Consider the following 18,491-nt stretch of genomic DNA (forward strand, 5'->3'; position numbering starts at 1 on the left):
TAAATCAGCCGAGACGGGGAAGGGGAAGGAATCCCGTTCAACCGGAAGGAGAAAGACAACTGTTATAACGTGTACATCGGTGAACGTTGCTTGTGTTCACTATATGGACTTGTGTGAGTTGTGAAGTTATAACACCATGCAGGTGTTACTGTATCAGCTGACTATGTCACGTAGTGTATAGTTATACGCTGAGTAGTGGTGCATCAACAAATTGAAATTTCAACAAAGTTCAAATATTAAATTAATGACTAACAATATAAAATATTTATTACACACTGATTACACTTGACCAAAAAAATGCTTGAGGTTTGGGATTAGATCAAATGGGGAAGGGGAGGGGGAGGTGGAGGGGGAGGGGGAGGGGAAGACAATGGCGGATGGGACAGGTAAAACATACCTCAATTGCAAAAATTCCATACTAAGAAAATGCTGATGACTGTTGAGTTTTATTATCGACATGTAGGTGAGAGGCTTCTAGGAAACATAAAACCAATGCAAGGAAATAAAAGAAAGCTACATGCAAATATGGAAGAGATATGAAGAGAACAGAATTCTCAATTTTCAACCGCACTTACTTAACGTGTGCACAGAGATTTGAAAATCCTTCTACTTTTGCGTAAATCAGTCTTAGGCACAAAAGAATAGTCAGATTTGTCCAAAAAATATCTGATATTTAATAACACACGCAAAAACATGGAAACTTCAACTATGCATATGTAGGTAAAACATCCCAGCTTATAAATTTGTTATGGATCCCCTCCCCAGACAGGGTAGTGTGACCCCATCCCCCCCCCCCCCCCAATGGAACACTGGCTACGGGCCTGGTCGCCAATTTGATAAAGTTGAGGGCAGCATCGTGTGGTAACATCAGCATGCAGCTTGCATAATACGTTAGTAATCCACTCGCTTCCATGGAAATACATGAATGAATACTACAGCCAAAGGTATTAATGAGCAAGCCGAAATATTTTGATTTTCTCCTAATTTTACTATGTATATTCCTTGTCTCCTGGGTTCTTCGTTGAATCACCAACAAAATAATTAACTATAGGCGTCTTAAATGTGATAAAAAGCACTTTCTTTTTTTTCCGATTTTTTTTTCCGATTTATAATATGACACAATATATGACAGTTTACGCCCTCTGTTAAACTTGTGACTGCACCTTATCCTTCGATTAAATATAAAACCTAATTTTTATTTGTATACGTGAAATATTGATGACGTCATGTTTTTTTGCACCTTGTTCCTATATAGATTGCATGTATAATCCGCGCGCATGGACTATACTATACAAAATGGCCGCAGTAAAATTTCTCAAATCCATATTCACTCGCCGTCCTGATTTTCTTGCATTCTTTCTTCTTCGACGATGTTTGATTCTGTTCTCTATTTCTTTCTCTCTCTCCACCTCTCCGCCTCCTTCTCTCCACCTTTCCCTCACTTTTTCTCGAAAATGAAATACGGTTGAAATTCAAGAGGATACTAATGTCAGTGAATTCGTTAGTTTTTTTGGGCGATTCTTAGTCTATCAGTAAAAAGACGACTTTTATGTAAATCAGGGAAACGTCATCTTCAGATGGACTATTAAGGCCATCGTCGATCCGCGTTTTGGGCAGCAGCTATATTGCAAGATAAAAGGAAAAAACGGTGCTGAGTCGAAGTGAAGAAACAAAAGGAGATAAAACAGTATCAAATTATCAAACTTAGACGGCAAAGTCTTTCGCAAAATGGTAATATGCCTGATTGACTTTGTATGAAATGGAACGGACAGTTTATAGTTTGAAAGTTGAAATCTTTTGCAACGCCGGATTTTGGAAACTGTAGGGTATATGTTTTTGGCCAAGAAGATCAAGCAAGTAATATAAGAATATGGAATAAAATAAAGTTCCCCGAAATTATATGAAATCTATGCAGAAGAGGTGAACATATGAAAAGGTACACCTATACAAATTTTATGAACAATTTTTTTTTTTTTTTAAAAGAGGATAATTTATGGACTTGCTGCAAGTCTTCAGAGACTCATTTATCGGAGAAAACTTGAAGAAAAAAAAACATTACGAAATAATATATTTTTGCACAAATGGATTATAATATGATTGTAACTTATAAAACTATCAGATACTAGAATAGCAATTTTCTGTTTTTACGTTTGTGTCTTTGTATGTTAGTCTGTATGTCGATCGATCGATCGATCGTGTTATTGTTTTATTTTTTTATTTTTTTTTTGTCAAATATCAATTCTTATCTTTCCTGTTTTAAAGTTTACCGAAGTGATTCAGCCTGAGAATGACTTAACAGTTTAAATTATTTATTTTCGATTTTGATTATAATTTGTAACCCCAAAAAACGGTTCCCCTTGATCATGACTTCTCCTGTCACGCTATTTTCTACAAGGGCAAGTGAGAATAAACAAGATCTCGCTCTGTACCTGGATTACGTAATGTACCTGGTATACCCCCTTATACATGGTGAACAAAGTCTAAAGACCATAATGACCCACTGATTATTGTAGGCAGATCGTCTTTGCCGGGGTCGGATTTGGCCAGTGGGACCCGTCATTCAGAACCCTGGACGAATTATTTTAACCCTACACAAACCATGTTTGTATATGAATATGTACATGAATATGAATATTTAAATGCTCTTATATGAATATTTAGCTATATGCAGCACGCAGGTTATCGGTTATACAGTACATATACAGAGCCAATATAAGTTTGCTAAAGATACAAGAATATCTCACTCGATCGCGACTCGATTTCATCCCCATGAATCTCTAAGTTAGAATGAGGAGGGTGGGGGTGGGGAAGGAGTATCAAGTTATTTATAAATATTGGATAACTCGCATGATCAGAATGACAGACAGTTATAACGAAACTTTAAATAAAGCTGTAGAGTGATAACGTGTACACAGGTGTGGGGGAGGGAGGGGCTGAGGGGGGGGGGGGCAGGGCGAGCCTATCTAGTCTACATCTATTGGTTTAGAGCCGGTGCGCCCCTAGGCCCGCAGCTCCAAATGCACAAGACACAAATTATGGCCGTTTATAACTGATATCTATTATTTTAAATGTCTCAGACGTTGACGGCAGACATATACCTATATCACTCATTGAAATCTTTTATAGTCAATATGACATCCTCATTATTCTTGAATTTCTTTTCAATTTTTTGAATGTCGTTTTCAAAAAGTCGTTTCCAAAAAAATAAATATCTATTTTCAACACTTTCATCAATCAACAATGTATTAATCCACACATTTCAGGTTTGGTATCAATGTCAAACTTTTATACATATTCACAAACTTTTAAAGCGGCATACTTTTTTTTTATACTTTTAAAATCTTTAAATTGTTATAACTATAATATTAATGCGAATCAGCAACTTTTATAGCTTCAGTGCTCGACTCCTCTTCATTTTTTACCTTTGTCAATTAATCACGAACACTTTCTTTCTAATTTGAAATATTGTTCGGTTTTACGTGACTCGTTACCAATGTAAACAAAAGTATCTGGGAACAAAAAGAAAAAGAGATACAAATCACTCATTAGAGATTGTATTTATAGTGAAACAGCTAAAGCGGTGTCTTATTTGTAGTGCTTGTGATTTATTTTAACTGTATGTGTATATGTATGTATGTATGTATGTATGTGTGTATGTATGTTTTTATTTATGCAATCATTGGTACTGCTATACGTTAAAAGAAAGTTATTTTACTCCCTTTTTCTTGTGTTTGTTTTGATTTATTTTAGTTAATCGTAAAAAAAACTTCCATTCCTAAATAAATATGCAAATTAGAATAGATCTATATGTAAAGGTAAAATTCACATACAATGTCAACATAATATTATTTTATGTACAGAGCCTATATATACGGTACCGTAATTGCCTAAAATGTGTTCTGTTCTGGAAAATATTCTTCTTTTACAGACTGTTAAAGACAATTTTTAAATCGTCAACCATTAATAAATATTTGGTAACTACAACCAATTTAACAGACTAAACCAAATGATTGCAAATACGATCAACATTTTTTTCTTTCCATGTATATATATATAGAGAAAATCCGTTACGTTGCTAACTGCATACAGAATTTCGTTAATACAATTCAAACGGAAGTATAAAGAGAATGGGAAAAAAAAACTGCTTTAAGTTTTAAAGTCTAAGTATAATCTTTAACATCTAACCAAATAAGAAGATGTAACAGTCCTTATAGCCTCATTTTTAAACCATTTTTGCTCCGATAACATCTACCAAGTTTGCTCGAGGGACTTTTTCCTTAATACCAGTGATAACCATCTTAATCTACGTTAGCCTTAAAGCTTCTGTATTTTTAAACATTTTCAAAATCTTGACTTTTTGTGTTGAAGAAAAAATATTTACCTCCGCTCAAATCAAGCAAACATTTTGTTTCCCCCTTTTTTTGATGTTGCTCTTGATTTTTACTCCATTTTTGCCAAAAATAAAAACAAACAAATACAAAACATAAGAGGAAGAAGAAGAAGAATAAAAAAAACCTGATCATTTTTGTCCGGTGTTTGTCTCTATATAATGATCGTTGGTTTGGAATTTTGAAGGTTTGTTTTTCACGTTGAAAATGTTTTGATGAAAAAACACAGAATGACAAAGAACAATGAAACAAAACTTGATGTTTTTGATAAGTGACGTCATCTGCTTTGTTTTCCTTTGTCTTCCTTTGTCTTCCTTTTGAGATTTGTCTCCTATTCTTTGTTCTCTCCTCATCTCTTTCTTTGTTTATTATTTCTGCCTTTGTTTCTTTTATTTTCTTTCCATTTCTTTTCTGTTTTATATCCTCTTCTCCGTGATTCGCTCCGAGCTTTCCTCGAGATGTGTTAAACGAGAGAGAAAAAATATATATATATATCGTTTCTGATAACTTGTTTGGAGGTTGTTTCTTACTTTAGGCGATAGAGAAGAAAAGTAGAAAGCGGAGGCGAAATATATGATGGTAAAGACAATCAAAGAGCTTCGTCAAATATTGGAGATATTCGTTGAAGATAACACAACTCTTCTTCGTGCAGGAGAGCCAAATTATTCTTAGATTTCATTTTGTTTGATTGAGTAAAAGAGAACGAGCGATTCTTTAGTGATAACATTGCATTGATCCCATCTTTGTTTTAAAGCGACTTTTGGTTTCAAACTTAAAGATAAAATTGATCAAAACTTAACTAACAGAACATGGATAAAAGTCAATGTTTTTCACCAAAATGAAAGTCCATCCCTAATGATTCTGTTTGATTCAAACTTTGTCACGAGGTTATGCAAATCAGTGTTATCATATGCAAATATATAAATATATAAATGTAGAAAGATGCAACATTGGGAAATTCTCAAAAGATATTTTTAATATGAAAATGAAACTTGGCTAGTCAAGCATTATGCAATATCTACACTGCTATCAACATTTAGAACCAAATTATAACAGAAATTTAATAAAATCCACTTTGAAGCTGCTACTAAGCAAAGATTATCAATGTTGCACACAGATATGCTAGGAAGTATAATAATGGTCACGCACGCTAGAAACAGTTTCATTGTGTCTTCCACAAGACATCTTACATAACATTGGGAACAACTTGGAGCGTCAGAAAATTTCGGAATTCTAAGCAGTTTTGATTGAGTTTAGCAAACCTTTGCGATACTTAAATGTGGGATTATGTTAATGATCGTTTCATACAGGTATGAATCTTGCGATATTATAAAATCGATCAGTTCAATCAATTCGATCAATCATTGTCGACAAGTCTCCATAAAGAAAATGTAACTTTTTTAATTTATAAGACTTTCATTCAAATAATAAAAATTGACCAAAATTTATGTTTTATCAGCAGCCTTTATAAAAAACAAAAGATGTCTACACCTCCTTCCACCCCCCCTTCTGTTTACCCTCAATCCCTCTCCCCCTGAACCTCCACCAACCCAACACCATATTAACTGTTCTATATACCACGCTTAGTGATGTTATGTCTAGACATTGTTAAAAGTTAACAATCATCTCGAAGAGTTTAAATTGGCATTGGAAAAAAAGAAAAAAAAAACAACTCGAGTGACTCCTTCTGTATTTTATCCTGCTTTGCAACATTACGCACATTAGCACGCACATAAATCCATGCTTTCAATTACGCCACAATAAAATACTTATTTATCATATGAATATCATAAATATTCATTGATCATACATGCATATTAACTAGCATACAACTTTCGCAACATCATCTACAAGATACTTTCCTTCTTTTTTCCTTTCAAACATTTCCGTAAATTGGTAACAAAGGAGATATACTTTTAAATCATCGAAATACTTATCTTACCAACAAACCAATAAATAAATAAATAAAAATAGGTCATAATGAATCCTAGATCGGTTGCCATGGTACCTGTTTCTATGAAAGGTAACTTGCAATTAGCTTAATTTGCGATTTTTATGATTCGACACGAAATCGCAGACTGAAGCGTGGCATTTTCGCCGGCCATCATAAATTTGTTGTAGAATAAAGTACTATAACTCATTTGCTAAGGATAAGAACTCTTATACCAATTAGTTCCTCGCATTATCACATTATCCTACTCCTAGTTAGCTTGCCCTAACAGCCCCCCCCCCCTGCCCTAACAGCCCCCCCCAGAAAAAAAGGAACAAAAAATAAGTAAATGAATAAAATATAAAAAAAAACTATGTGGATAAATGACAATTTATCAATCACTCTGTCGAATGACGTCATAAACTTTGTCATTTGACGATGTCTCATTTTTGACCTTTGACATTAATACTCTCTTCGGAAGATAACATTTACATCAATAAAAGATGTTGGAAAATACCACTTTGGCATCAAAACAAGTGGAATGATGACTCATACTCCTGATCAACTTAAACACGGTTCTTTCGGTGAACAATAAAAAGTTTAGTGGGTTAGGCGGCGCTATTCAAATACATTTCTCTTGAGCAGTATAAATACGAAGTATTATTCGTCGTTTCCAGAGGGTCTTACCTGCACGTTGTTGGTTTGCAAAGATCTTGTATTTGATCTAACAAGAAAATACTAGTAAATGAAACAACGGACTGGGATGTTACTAGGAAAATGTTGTGCTACAGCGGGATTCGAACCGGAGCCATCAGAATCACTAGCCTGGTATTCTGGCAACTGCTCTATCCAAGCCTTGGTTGCTTGTGTTCCCCAAGTTTTAATTTTTTTTTGCTGGGGTGCCATACAGGTAGAAGCCACAGTACCCTTGTACACCGTGTTAACAAGGATCACACCCCAATTTCATTCGATAAAGCCTTGAATGTGGAATGGAAAGGAATTTCAATGGAAAGTCTGCATTTTTGAAAATTGGAAATAAAAAGCCGAATTTATCGCTAAATACATGCCTACATACATACAAACACACAAAATTACCATCGCTAAGATTCGTTTTGCCTTCAGGAAGGAATAAAGACCAAATTTAGTATAGTGTCGTAACCTACATATAGTATCTCGGCTCTCGACAGAATCTTCTATTTTTTCACAAATTTTTGCCATTTTTGTTAAACCAACATTTACTTGTAAATATGATCCATACTTCGTCATACGTTTGACATTGTCTTCGTCTATAACCTATAAACGAGGAGAGTGTGTGACCCTTGTTGTCTGACAGAGTTTTTATTTTTGGCATTTGTTGATTTTAGCCAGGCTAAATAAAGACACGTCTCCATTGATTTTCACGGAGGAAGTATAAAATGGTAAGACATTGGCCATTAAACGACAACGTGCCGCCCGTAGTGGTCATGGAACATCCTCTTCAAAGTCCAGATTAGCTGAAGACTAGACATGTATATATATATTCGCCGTAAAAAAAGGGGCATACGCTAGGGGAATTTCAAAAAATGATAATTAACAATGTTGTTGTTTGAACAAGGAAGTTAACATCATTAAAGTTTTGTCCAATTGACGTCAACTGAAGCACTATAAATGTCCCTGCAGTATGTGACCGTCTTAAAGGTCATCAATATTGCCAATCGAATATGCTATAATATAAGTCATATATAAACGGCCTGTTAATGTTATGGTCACACTGTTTTATAGCCAACATCTTCCTGCCTGAGACGAAGCGAGATTAATATTGGTATTATGCATAGGCTAATCTAGCACTCCTTAAGTGTTTTATAGGGTAACTATTGAGGAGTGGAACCTATAGCAAGGCACTTTTGGAAACTTTTAGCAAAATAGTAAGACGTTTTCTTAAGGCTATAGGACTAATGACAAACCTTTAAACTAATATTTGTCTTTTATATTTGGTGTACAGTTATTTTAGCTCAAAAATCGATATATTGAATGCATGTCTTGGTTTCTACGTCTATTCATTATTAATTCCCACATAATTCAGCCCCCCCCCCCCCATCCCAAACAATGGCAAGTACACACGAGTCGTATATTCACACAGAGTTCTATAACTAACTAAAAACTCAAATCAATTGAGTACACACTAGAATTAAGGTCAACACTGAGTACTAGTCAATGTGACTGCACGTTCAAGTGATAGTCAATATGTAGTGAGTACATGCTAGCCCCGTTGGAGAGGAACCAGGGTCCTAAATTCACTATCCTACAAGTCCAAACCAAGACGAGTTGTTTCGACACGTTTCCTATAGTCAATGTTATGTTGTCGTGCACAGATCTGATAGTCAAAATGAGTTTAGTGCACGCTAGCCCGTTCTTATGATAGATTCTGAATACGTTCCCTGAACTAAACCAACGTGTTCCCCTATTTAACAATGAAATATGCCACAGTACTGATAATAATACCCTCATGAAATGATAAACTGGAAAATGCAGCATTATACTATAACATCACGTAAGTTGTGAAAAGATAATAATAATAATAATAATGGGAATTGTTTGTTATGATAATAAACAAAAAGTAACAACTCGTTGGCTGTTTAGAAGCTACCAGTTGGTATTTTTTATATAACAATTGCCAACATGCAGCCAATATGAACACCCACCCACTACTCTCGCTGTCAACAGATGGTTTGCAAAGCATTAAGATGTTTCAAATTCTTGATCAATGACAGGGTATCGTCAGGGTACCTTACCAACCAACCCTCCTATCTCGTCCACCCAATTCATTAGGTCGTAGACCCTTCGTAGGAGGCATTTCCACCCTTATTTAAAAGTGATGTTCCGTATCCATGGTAATAAGTGTTTTGGCCACCGCATTTAGCATTTTGATGACTTTTAAGACGTGAATGTAAAGCTGTCATCGAAAGCGCAAGAATTGCTATTGATTTAGAACTCTCCATAGTGATATGAAAGGAATAGAAGTAAACAGTTGCTACAATAAAGTTGACAAACTTTTTCCAAGTTGTACAGTAGACTATACCCGGTCTGCCCGTGGAACGGTCTACCAGGGTCCTGCTCTCTGCTCAGTTTGTAACGAAATACCAAGAGAAGGCCTTGCAATTATACAGTATGTAGCGAAGTTGAAATATTCTACGTCGATTCTATTATCATTTAGCCTCATGCACACCAATACGGATTGTCCTATTCAGTCTGTGATGAAGTAACCAAAACGGTCTTTCTCTGTTGACTCTAGAAGCAAAGATTACGGATCGTTCGGTCCGTTTCAGTCTGTATAGTGAAAGACCAATGTGGTCTTCGCTATGCAGTCTGCAGTGAAGGACTGTAACATACAATCTATTTAGGGTTGTATGATGGCGAACGACCAATACGTGTTTCCTCTTATTTAATGTTTAGGGAAACTGACCACTATACGACCTAGTTTTGTCCATTCTGCAGCGTAAGACCGATATTAGGTTCAACGGCTCAGTCTGAAGCGAAAGACCACTTCGGCTATTCCCTGGTTAGTTTGTGAAGTAAGACCATTACAGCCTATTACATTGCAGTCTGCGTGGGAAAGACTACTACGTTATATCTCTGTTCTGACTGCAGCGAAAGACTGATATGATATTTCTCTATTCAGTCTGCAACTTTATTACTTCATATACAAATAATTCAGCCAAAATGAGTATCTAAGCAAATTAGGCCTCGAGATATCTGACTTACATCTGTTGTAAGTAAATTATAAAGTAAAAAAAAAGAAATGAACTTGGCGAGAGACTTTCTTTGTCAGCACAATGGGACCCTTTGTTCAAATCTCTTTTGTTTTCAGAATGTTACACTTAATGAAGCTCCCAGGTACTTCTAACTAGGCTGACGATCAGTTATAATGCTTAGTTATATTATATATGTATATATATATTTATATATATATATGCTCATCGTACAACAGTGTTATATAAGCTTTTGTTGTAACAGTTTAATCCGGTGAGGACGTTCACTCGACTAATCGAAGGCAACAGGCGATGGGGATCTGATTAATTCCCATTTCCCCAATGTCATAAGAAGCGTGTCTGTCTGCTGTGGGAAAAAAATTAAGAGATGCGTTATCAACAATCACTTGGTATACGGTATCTTACGTAATGATCACGTGATAAGTTCTGCCCTTCGTGGAAAATAAGTTGTACGAACGCCTCACCCTAATAAGCGACAAATGTGCGCATCCTCGTTGATATATGGTACTCACTTGATATTAATTGAACGTACTTCGTTTCGATATAAAAACGTTTCGAATTAGCTATCGCTCCCCACTGTCTAAATAAATTTGAATGGATCGGACTATTTCCCTTCAAAACGTAATACAGGTGATCCAAGTGGACCAATTTGGTTTTATTATTCTCATTTAATTTCTGGTCCTGAGAAATTTGTGAAAACCTTTCTAACATAAAGATTATATAAATGCAGATCTTTCAATCTAAATCATGATCGAAGTTAGGTTCGATGAACTGTCATTGATCGTAACCGAGCTGTGTGACCATTAATTAATTAATTTAAAACTAGAAAATGACTTACGCCTATGTAACAACTCCGACTTTAAAAAGGTTTTTGGGAGAGTTACTCATCAGCTTCTCCTTCTTATACGAATGGGGAGAATTGTTTATGTGTGTAGTCATGACAACATGTGACTGCTGTGACGTCAGTCATCATACGGCCAGCATATGAAATCATTGTTCCACTGACGAAATTCCCTCTTTAAGAGGTCACACCTCCACACTAGCGTTGTCCATACAACCAAATAATTAACAGATAATATAATAAAATGAATTTTCAAGTCGATGAAGGTGAGACCTTTTTTTTGTCTTCTAAAATTTTTAAAAGAATGACGCAACAATGTTACTTATTTCTCTTTTCTTTGATACTGTTTATACGGTTATGTACACATACGGTGCCTTTTTGTACTGACTCGGTGGGTGTGTCTAAAGTGTAAAGGTGTGTGTTCCATGTTACTATTCATTCACTGTGGTATATGTCACTGTATTTATCATATCATTACCACGTTAATGACTATTAAATGTCGTCATAATTGACCCCAAATATGCTAGAAAGTCTTTCATACTCCAGCTTCAACAAACATTTTTCTACCACCCTCCCAAAGTATTTTCGCTGAAACATCTAATTATCTAATTTAAGCTCCCCCCCCCCCCCCGATGTCTGGAAGTAATTTAGCGACGCAGAACCACCGGGGAAAGTACCTTTGAAACTACCTTCTAGCATATTTTGGCATGGTAAACTTTGGGACCAAGTCTGACGACCACTAAGGGCTACATGTTACTACTTTAGTATCGTTAGCGGGTGGTATTTCGGAACAACCGCATCAGTCACTTGCTAAATCTTTAGCATATAAACGATTATGATAAATTGTTAAACCGACCACTTCCCAAGAACAAAATCCCCAAAAGACTGGTTAATGCAGTTTTTTAGTTGACTTTTTTAATACAACATAAATATATTTAAAAAAAAAGGTATTGGCGCTGTTCGATACATGGTACAAAATCAATGTATAGATCATTGTAGCTTTACTATATGATTTTCTGTTTTTATCTCAAATTATGAATTTAAAGTCTGCTTGAAGATTTCGAGGGGGGGGGGGTCCCGTTCGGTTTTGTCTGGGCGAAGAAATGTTGAAAACCGAATCAAATCCATAAGTAACTTGCTCATGAATATGCATTCACTTGGTGGAAATATTCCAGGAGGGTAACGTCTTCGTTTGATTAATTTCAAGTAATATTTTGGTAGGTTTGGGCAATTGGTTTGTGGAACTCTGCAAACAGCTTGGTTTTGCACAGGTATTTTGGGTCATCCCATATGTTAAGGGTCCATACAATTTCTTTCTCCGTGTTACACTGTAAATCCCTGAAAATACTCTCTCTGTGCAATTAAAATCAAAATCATTTTCTATATAAACAGTAGCAACGCAAAGCAACTATAGGTTCGAGACCAACAGAAAGCCTGAGTACATCATTATAGAAAAAAAATACTAAGCCTTAAAAATAATTTGTTTCATTTTTCCAGGTACAACGTTCAAACCAACTTAATACGCATGCGTGTGACAGAAAAGGTCCCATATTGGACCCATATTGATTCAGAATAACTCATATAGCATTTTATCTCAACTATGCGTAAAATAACAATAAAAACATGATAATACAGCTATGCATATATAATTATATATATATATATAGAAATGTCCTCCTTCTCCCCTGTCACGATGTAAAACTTTTTGACTAAGCCCAAGGGCCTATGCTTCTGCTATTTTGGAAGCTAAATGATCGCTAGTGGCCCTTGTGTCCAGGGTCCACTTACGTAAAATAACGCTCCATGTGACATAGAGTAATGCTTCCCCAGAGTCTTCCCAAACCTATTGACTCAATTGTATGTTTCCACATTCTGTAATTATTTAATTGACGAGCGGTCGATCGCTATAACAAAGTTGCAAAATAAAAGGCCGGGAAGTTACATAAATTAGTTAGATACATCCACAGTATAGTTCGCGATATGTCACTTGAAACGTCCCCTTCCGGAAACAAAAGCCAAACAAAATCATTGTAAGCACCCATCAGTTTAAGTGATTCTGACGGCAATTATCATTATCCTGGTGTTGATTTGAAGGACTACATAGAGAGTATACTACTGTAGATGATTACAGTGAGTCCACCGCCTCGTACTCGTACAGTATTTACCTCTACGCGTACTCATCGTTGTGAATTGGTACTAATTTGAGTACTCATATACTCGCGCTTAGAGCCTTTCACGTGCATACTTGTACTCTTACCAAAGGGTTGGGAAATGGGAATTGTACTTGGTACTCTACTGGTACTCAAAATCATGCGGTTGTACTTATACCGTACTACTAGTCGATTGATATGTGTACAACCGTATACCGTTTAATATACAGATAACGCAAACTTGGAATGAAGTTTGCCTTCACTTCCAAACAAACGGGTAATAATAAGTTGGTTCTGCGTGATTCTAGTGATAAATTACACTGAGCTCATCTGTCCCAATTCTTTTATATACAAATTAGGCTAGGCTCGATATGTATGTTATGATAGTATGGCTAGGCTAGATATGTATGTAATGATAGTATGGCTAGGCTAGATATGTGTGTTATGATTGTATGGTAGGGAAATTTAGGCTAATTGCTGATGTTTGCATCGATAATCTTAGTATACATGTATACATATATAGCCATATTATTATTATAGACCCTTTACTATACGAATTAAGTGAATGCCTTGCATGATAAGCGGCATGCTTCTACAAATTAACTCCTTCAGACCTGCACCGTTTGAAACGTGGATAATATCTGATTCAACAGAAAATATAGCAATCAATAAAGATCGTTTTTATGTTATTAAAATTTACAGCTAAAACAAGTCGAAAATAGTTGAAACATGTACATATTTCCCTGGAGTGGTAGGAGATCCACTTCGATATTACAATTTTTTTTTTTTTTAGTTTAACAAATCTTCAATAGGGTTGACGACCACTAAAGGAGGGCATCGTAGTGACGAAAATCTGTCGTTAACCTCTAACCCGGCACAGTTTCCCTGGAGACCAAAATAAGCGCCACTCTTTTCTCTTTACGGTCGTCTGCTCAAAAAAATGTATCTTTAAGTTATTGAAATTAGATCTAAAACAACAAAAAAGTAATAAATTGATAAATAACCTTACGCCCTCGTATTTCCTCCGCCAAGTTCACGCGGCTCGTAGAGGAAATCCCTTGTGGCGAGTATGGGACAAACAAAGCCATAAAAAGGGGGAAAAAGTTCCAAGAAGAACAAAAATGTCCAGAGAAATCAATCAATTTGTGTCGGCCAATATGTATTCAAGAAAATAAGCCCGAATTTCTCTTCTAAAAAGAAAAAAATGTGGAGAAAATAAAAGTATAAGAAAACTATACGTGAGGCACTTTTTTTATTGCCATTATATTGTGATCTTAATAACAACGATATACGCACGTAGCACAACGTGCCGAGTTCTAATCAGTTTGTGGATATAAACCTCTTAAAAAGAATCAATTCCATTTTATTACTTAGTGGAATTTCTTTCGTCTGGTTGCTTTATATTAGACATTTAGTGGTAACTTAACCACTTTCGTTCAATCGGTTGGCACCATGAACTTCAAATTGACGTATTTGTCTTTTTGGTTTTGGATCAAAAACCCAAATAACTGAAACTCGGGTGGAGGGGAGAAGGGGGGGGGGCGGGCGGGAGGGGAATGTGGATATTCAGTATTACTTCCCCAGCACTTGAATCCCATGACACTATATAACCTCATGTCGAAAATATATATATAGTATCGATAGTATATATATATATATATATATATATATATATATATATATAAATATATATATATATATATATAGTATCGATAGTATATATATATATATATATATATATATATATATATATAAATATATATATATATATATATATATATATCCATGCATGTCGTATGCCTATAGAATTCAGTGATGCAACTGTTGTTTTTTTTGTGGGGGGGGGGAGATAGGAACGGGAAGGGGAAGCTGGGGGACGCCGTGAGTGATATTCATGACGAGGAGGGGGCGCATCGGGTGCAGGATCTCTTAGTCTGTAACATTCAACAATACATTACTACACCGATACTTGATATTAAGTGACCTGATAGCTTACAGTTACATACAAAAGCTGTCCAAATGACGGTCGCCTGTATGATTCAATGTTTTAAGGTAGTTTAGTTTTCACCATGTTCAAGTCCACACTTGAATGCGTTTGCTCTTACAATCAATCAATTAATTATGCAAATTACGAATCTATGGCAAAGAGACGACAGTACACTTTTTAACATTGTACGTAACTATAGTTACTTATAATCTGAAAATTGAAATCTTTCTGACTTTCGCCTGAAAAAAAGTGAAATGTCTAGTTCCATGGCTGTCACAATTAATCAGGTCCAGTATGTCCTAGATAAACAGGTTTATTGTACCTGAAGATATCATATATAATATTATACTGAATTACGTACACAGTTCGCCATTTCTCCCTTCGCCATTTTTTCAAGCTCACACAAAACAATTCAAATCAGTTTTTATTGCAGTCTTCCGTTTGAACCTAAATAATTGTCTAAATTGACATTCTAACTATCCCTCAGAACGCACCCTGACATCTTATGTGTGATTTTCTTCTGGGGACCCCCACCCTCACCTCCCACCCCCCCCCCCACAAAAGAACGTGTGTTCAGCTTGAACTCTCTCCTCTTTATAAGTCCTGGGTCGGCCTCTCATCTTCCCTCTCCATGTATACATATGAGACTAATCAAATTTATTTTTATCTTATTTTTGTGTGTTTTTGAAGTTTGTGAATGGCTTTAAAAAAATTAATGAAAAGAATAAATTTCAAATTAATACTTACCATGCTAATATAATACTTACTTAAGAAGTTAACCCCTGCCCCCTCCCCACCATGTACATGAACCACCGCCAACGACCCTGTGGTAACGACGCCGTTCGAAATTCGTCTCAGAATTCCCGTTAATTAGATTCTATGAGAAGGAAAAACTTTACAGCTCTGAGATAGAAGTAAAGTGCGTTGCATGTTTGATGTGCCCAGGGATCCGTCAAAACTAAGTGACGGAATCAACCTGCTCATGCGTGAACGTCTGAAAAAAGACTATAAAACGAAGACATTTCTTCCAGAGAAAATGTTGGTTTATAAATCGGCTTAAGGATAAACCTTGCTTTATAAATCGTGATCATAACAAAAAAAAAGAAAAGAAAAAAGAAGGGGGTCCTAGCAAGGAATGAAACAAACCTTTCACAGACTGGAGAATTCCTTCTTGGAAAATGTCCTTTGTTTAGCCGAATGTCAAAGTTATAATAAAACCGTTAAGTTGTAATGGTTGGCTTAAATGATGGTATAATGTTCTTCTTATAGTAAGTTCGCGCCATGGTTCGATCGATTTATGAACAGAGGTAAAAAATATCAGTGGTATTACGTAACACAGAATAATCGAGCCCTTGAATGTTATAAACTTATTTACATAATCAAGTACAGATATATACTTATTACTTTTACTGACGGTTCTAACGTTTCGTATTGTCTTCTTTTGTTCTGTTTTCCTGTGTCCTCTTTTGTTTTGTAACTTTTCAATCTTGTCAGTTTATCACAGTGTTCCCGCACAATGACAAATGTTTTGGTAATATTAACAAAGGGTATATGTTGCGAACAAGGAAATTTTTCTGAATTTACGATAAAGGGTCAAGTTGGTGTGGTGTGGAGGTGGTACGGCGTTTATCTTCTTTGCAGAGTAGTGGGGGACTGCAGAAACGTGGAGGTGGGCGGGGAGGGGGAGAGGGGTGCTTTAATAATATTTTAAAGCTGACCTTTGTGTTTTGTGATGTTGTTCGGAAGAGTGGAAGAATTAACTTTCGTTTTTTTTCTCTTGTTTAATTTATCTATTTATAACTTTGAAAACAATTCGTAACCATCAAATCATGTAAAGAAATCAATGGTTCTTCACATAGTCGGAAACAAACCTGCACACTACTTTAAGAAAATATTATTTCCGTTGTCCCATGTTTCTATTTAAGCGCGCTAAACTTTTGATTAATGTTAAACGGCGTTCAAAGGTGAAGGTTGTCTGAAGTTTGCCGCAGTTCATTGTGAGTTATGATGAAACAATAGAGAGACAGAGACGATAGAGCGCATGGAACGCCGACCGAGACAAATATCACAGACTGACTGATTGCAACAGCTGTTTGATTCATAATAGCTTTGATGACACATTAATCTGACTACATCATCATACATTCATTTTGTCGACATATTAATGAAAACATGAACATTCCACCCTTGGGATCGGAGAATTTTTAAAACAAATGATAAGTTGCGATGGCTTACGGCTTGACACAATTAATAAACTTTATTGCAACATATTGTAAAACATTGGGGTTCGATAGAATCAATCTCCCAGTGTAGAAATGTTCGGAATATCTGTTCATGAAGAGTTTTAAACAGAGAATTTGCAAAGTCGTAAACAGATACGTCGTTTGGGGATGGGGGTGGGGAGGGGTGGGGTGGATGGGAGGGTTAGGGTGGATGAGATGATATGAAAGGTTTGTGTAAGTAGTTAACGATAGATTGAGTTTACACAATATTTTATCGAGAAACAGATACACGCAATTGATCAGACGAAGTTATCCTCCTTAAACTGTTTCTTTAGGCAATTGTTGAACCTTGATTATAAACAATAACAACAACCTCTTGAGTCGACTTTGATCCATTTTCCGATTTTGTTTGATATTTTTCATTTTTATATAACAATGTACGTCATTTGCTTCATTATAACCAAAGTTTCATTTCAAATAGTAAAAAAAAAAAAAAAAAAAATCATTTTGCTTTTACATCTGTTTCGCCACCTCTATATAAGTGTCCGGTTGACGAAATATTAAAATTGAAATAAATTCATAAAATACTCCACCATTATAGGCTTTTTTCAGTTGTTGACAGAAATCTAGGAGGACTCGTTAAGTCTTGTTCGAATTTGTGCTGTCTTACAATATAATTAACTTTATAAAAACACAAACAGCAAATAATACATATTTCTTCATTATCTTCAATAAACACGATTAGCTATATTCCTGCCAGCATAATGAACTGTTTCGTGTTACAGAATGTTAGCCCCAAATGGTATCTGAAACAAAAGGGAAATGGCGGTTTTTCGGGAAAATGTTTTCGCTTGATGACGTCACAGAACATTCAATATGTTGAATATAGTGTAAAAAAGTGATTGTGTGAGAGAAAAGAGGATAAGTTATGCAGAATTAAGTAATTCTTAACAAGATATTTAAAAAGGATTTTCAAGTGAGCAAGGTTGAATAATTTTTCTCTCGCTCTACAAGTGTCCATTTTTTGCTGTGCACCTATATAAGTATATATAGGTCTAATCCTTTTAAAGCTGTCCCTATTGGCGGTGAATATTTCACTCACATCAAAAGCTGCTCATGAGAAATTATGACGTACAGAGAAAATATATAATGTAGGCATAAAAATAATAATGATAATAATAATGATAATCAACTTTGTTGTGCAAATTTATCAAATAAAGGAAA

Source organism: Apostichopus japonicus, chromosome 5 (genome assembly GCF_037975245.1).
Source record: "Apostichopus japonicus isolate 1M-3 chromosome 5, ASM3797524v1, whole genome shotgun sequence".
In the NCBI taxonomy this organism is placed as follows: Eukaryota; Metazoa; Echinodermata; class Holothuroidea; order Aspidochirotida; family Stichopodidae; genus Apostichopus; species Apostichopus japonicus.